The 5,000-nt window shown below is 37.1% G+C and overlaps 1 protein-coding gene across 1 annotated transcript in view; it reads left to right on the top strand.

The window, feature by feature from the left end:
* The first annotated feature begins 517 nt into the window (after positions 1–517).
* Positions 518–5,000, top strand: part of LOC311289429 (chemokine-like protein TAFA-2) — an 18,904-nt gene continuing 14,421 nt past the window's right edge. The window contains exon 1 of the mRNA XM_084407449.1: positions 518–1,189. The gene's annotated coding sequence lies outside the window, so the exon portion shown is untranslated. The remainder of the gene's footprint in view (positions 1,190–5,000) is intronic.

Here is a 5,000-nt window from a genome sequence, read left to right as displayed (position 1 = left end):
AGAAAATACAGTGGTATGTGACATAAAGTAAAATGGTACAGTGATTATATCTCTGAAATGCCCAGATGAAGATTGCCTTATTCATGAACTATATGGTGTTTTATGTGGGCACTGTAACTGCCGCCCGCCGGGTGAGTTATGAATTATGAAAACGTTATTTCTGAATGTAACAGTTTTTGAAATGTTTTAAAAACGTTTTTTCTTGGTTATGTGAACGTTATAAGGGAAGATTCTACTGTATTATTCTTCAAACATTATAGGGTTATAACGATCATTATAACGATTACTTTTGAATCTGAACGTTCTGAAACAAGCAGCAACATTTAAAAATTTTTTAAAAAATAAGTCCAACTAAAACGTTTTATAAATATATAAAACATTCCATGAAAGATATATACTTTTTTTTAATTATTTTTTTTGAGCTAACGTTTTGAGAACATTATTCAAGACCGGATAACATTCTTTTAATGTTAGGCTACTAGAAGAACGTTTGTTTACAACTTTGAGAACCTTGACAGAACGTTCCCTGTCAGTGAGAGAGGAGTTCTGTGGTATTAGAATGTAAACGGTACACGGTAATGTTGTGTGTGTGTGTGTGTGTGAGAGAGAGAGAGAGAGAGAGAGAGAGAGAGAGAGAGAGTGTGTCTGTGAGTGCGAGAGAAAGTGTGTGTGTCTGAGAGAGTGCGAGAGTGTGTGTGTGTGTGTGTGTGAGAGAGAGAGAGAGATAAAGAGTGTGTGAGTGCGAGAGAGTGTGTGTGAGAGAGAGAGATAAAGAGTGTGTGTGAGAGAGAGAGACTGTGAGTGAGAGAGAGAGATTCATTGTGTGTGTGTCAGTCAGTTAGTGTGTGTGAAGCTCAGGGAAGAGCAGCATCTGGTTTTCTCCATCTTTTTCTCTTCTTTTTTTTTAGCCTTTTACGGCTAATTTTTAACGTCATAATTTATTCAAACAGGAGACGCGGGAAACGTCCATCGGAATAATCTCGTTTATTCTGCTGTGGCGGTTAATGACGGTTGGTGACGGTTACGCGCTCAACTCGCGCTCGGATCTGAATAATGTGAGATCGCCGATGCGCCGCTGACTGAACCGAACCGAAGAGAACTGAACCGAACCGGAACCCTGGAGCGATCGAACTGCGACTCCCGCTGGACTGACCGAGCTGATCGGATGGATTGATCAGGAGCAGCTCAGGTGATCAATCCTGTTCCTTCATTCACATTCACGCTTTAATCAGGCGCGAGATTAAAGTCAGTCAGAACGCTGACGGATGCAAACAGATAAAACTATATATATATATATATATATATATATATTATATATATAAATTAAAGTTTAAAGTGGTTTATTTATTGTTTTGTGACTGACATGAAAATCTAGGCTATGGAAAGCCATTTCTGCCACACGGACTAAATAGATAAAACAATTTAGAAATATATATATATATATATATATATATATATACATATACACATATATATATATATATATATATATATATATATATAAGTTTAATATATAAAATAAAGTTTAAAATGTTTTATTGATTGTTTTGTGACTGACATGAAAATCTATGGAAAGCCATTTCTGCCACACGGACTTCCATACATTACAAAAACCATCTTTGGTAAATCATAATTGACATAAAAAGTCAAAATTATGACTTACAAAATCATAACATGACATTAAAAAGTCGAAATTATGACGTAAAAGTCATAATTGCATATAAAGTTACTTTTAATGGTAGAAGGCCTACGTCATAATTTTTTGTGTGTCATGATTGTGACATAAAAGTCAAAATTATAATTTAGTATGTCATAATTTCGACTTTTTATGTCATATTCACGATTTACCAAAGCATGATTTTTTTTCTTATGTGGCAGAAACTGACTTTCGTGTAAAATACAGTTGACGAGCCATATGGACTGCTTTGCTTTATTTTGTGATATTTTTTGTTTATTATTATAATTAATAACATAGTTGCCATAGATAGAAATATAGGTAATAATCATGTAGTACCACAGTGTTTGACCCGACGCAGTTTACCACAGTACTGATAGTGAACTACACAGCATCATCTGCACAAACACACACATTAAGAAAAGAAACACATTTTGGAAAGAAACTGCCGTAAATACCGTGGTATTTCAAAGAATCACTGGTGTATTTTTTTATATTTTAGTTTGTTAGTGAGCGTTGAATTTATTTATGAAATGATTAATTTATTTAAATGACAGTTTGACATGTTTGATAATTTCCTAATATTTTTGGTTTGTTTCTGATTACGAAACACATTATGGCATTAGACTCGGTCATTTAATATCTTTAGTGTAAATATGGTCTCCAATAATGACCTTGTTTTCATTAGTGCTGCTGAAATGAATATTCTGTGATATTTTGAAGAATGTTTGTGTTCTGAGACTTCAGTAGTGTTTTTATTTCTCTATACTCTAGGAGTCCATCAACTGTTCGGATACTAACATCCTTCAGAAGAACAAAGAAACGTTTGGAACAAATTTAGGGAGAATAAATTGGAAGTTTTTTTAAGTAGATGTTAGAAACAAATGCATAACAAAAATCATAAGCTAGTCGATGATATTGCGTACAATAACCGCTCTGATGATCATCATTATTAACACTCGTCATCGCACGCTAAAGTCACAGGAAACCCTTCTATTTTATTTGTATTTTTTGTGAATATCGCTGTGTTTGTTATTAGTGATCTGTCCATGCACATCATCATGTTTTTTACATTCATGCACCCTGGTAATCTTTCATCAAAACCCAGTCACACACACTCCTAATCTAAAGCTGCTATTGTATATTATTAGGAATATTATTCTCTTTTACTACTAGCTTGTGTTCGCTTGCTTTGGATGAACGCGTCGGCAAGTGTAAAACACGAGCTCTCTCTCCAGCTCGGCTTCACTTCGACAGCGCTTTATCCACTGCAGATCGCGCCGAGAGCTTACAGCGCAGTAATACACACAATCAGTGATGCACACCTCATCAAATATTAGACAAATTCAAATTCTATAAAACGACAATAGAGATATTATTCAGATCAATTCAATAACTGTAGCAAAAGAGATCGATTCAGATGTAAAGCGGCTCAGTTCTAGTTTTGAAAGATAATGTAATAATAATTTATAATATCGATAACCCCTTCCATCCAGCACCTGTCAATCAAATAGCAAACCACAACGATCCAATCAGAATCACCCGCCAGCTGCTCATCTGCATTTGTTGATATCGCTGTTGTTTTCTGCAGTATAAAGATGTGAAGTGTTTATCAGTCGACTCTGACAGGCCTCAGATCAGCTGGGTTATCTTTTATTCACACACACGTGTGTTTCTGTACGCCCGCTTGACACTTTACACAGATTATAACAAAAATAAACCAGCGAGAGTGTAGAAACTCGACGTCTGACGCGCTGGAATTAAACAACTTTGTTAACTCTGGTTATTATTATTCTCGCTCACATCTGACAGACAAACACACCTAATGCAGGCACAGATACGCTTCATCTCGAGCGGTGTGTGTGTGTGTGTGTGTGGCTGCTATTATTGGCCGTCCTCATCATCACCTTGAGTCCGGCATTAATCTGGACTCATGTTGGTCTCTGAACATATTGAGACGAGGAGAGATCGACCCTGACCGTAGACGTACGGCCTCAGATGAGGCAAACATGAGCTTCTTCCTCTCGGTTTCCAAACATTCTTAAATCAAGACACGTTTACTGGAGAAGAAGCGAAAATTACTTGGTTTCCCTCAAATATTGATCAAAATGAAGTGAGTTTCTGCTTAAAATAAGAGCAAATATCCACCAATAATGTAAGAAAAATAATCTTGTTTTGCCTTTAAATTAAAGTGCTCTGATTATGCGATTTTAAAACGTTCTATTTTAGTTTTAGATTCTCCTACAAACAGGTCAAAGGTCAAAAGCTCTTTTCTCTCAGTGTCTGAAACGCTTCGTTCGGAGATTCAGTCTCTCTAAGCTCCGCCTCTCTGAGAGCTGCTGTGCTGTGATTGGTCAGAAAGCAAACGCTCATTATCATATCTGAATCTCAGCTCTTGATCTCAGTGATACGAACAGTGACGATGGCGTGGGGTTTTACCGTATCAATCTCAGAAAACAGCGTCTTCTCCACATGAACAACACGAACCAAACTCTTCCAGTCTCAGATACACTACAGTGTTTGAGGGCGGGGCTAAGAGATGCTGCTCAGCCAATCAGGACCAGTGGCGGGGATTATGCAAATTAGTTACATGTGAGACTGGAATTCCTGACTCGTTTCTGCAGTTTCTTCTTTCTTTTAGGAGACAATAACTCTATTTGTCGAGTAACTTTACAGAGCTTTTACATTCACATCAGCTCTATTACACACTGCATGAACATAATTTAACTTTATTTATTTATTTTTGTTTGTGCTGGAAAACAAGACAGAAGCTCTGAGGGAGAGCATCATTTCTGCAGTGATCTGATGGCTAATAATGGCTGTTTTGAAGTTGTTTCTGATGCAGTTTGAGGTTAATTGTCTGACCTCATAATCAGACATCACTTCCTGTCCCGTCTGCGTCCAATCACAGTGCGCGCACGACACGTCTAAAAATAGCCAGCGTTTCTGACGCCTTTCATCACACTTTTGTCAGAAAACAAGTTGATGCAGACGCTGATGCGCACCGAGAGACTGAGACTGATGAGGAATGATGAAAACTATAGAAGAACTAAATGAAATTAATCGTTTTGCTGCTTCTCCAGTAAATGTGTCTTGATTTAAGAATGTTTAGATATTTGTGCTGGAGAACGAGACGGAAACTCTGAGGAAGAACACGATTTGGATTTTGACCAATCAAGGTCATGGCATATCTGTGGAAATTTAAGTAAATTCAAGAAAGTGCTAATTTTATTAAAATTCCATATTATTCCCTCCGCTCCGCTAATGTGTTATTCCGCCAACACTTCGTGGCCTATGCGCACTAGCTTGCGTGATTTACGCTAGT

Source organism: Rutilus rutilus, assembly GCF_951802725.1.
Source record: "Rutilus rutilus genome assembly, chromosome: 4".
Taxonomy (NCBI): Eukaryota; Metazoa; Chordata; class Actinopteri; order Cypriniformes; family Leuciscidae; genus Rutilus; species Rutilus rutilus.
The sequence above is the reverse complement of the archived record's forward strand: the minus strand, read 5'-3'. Positions and strand labels throughout refer to the sequence as shown.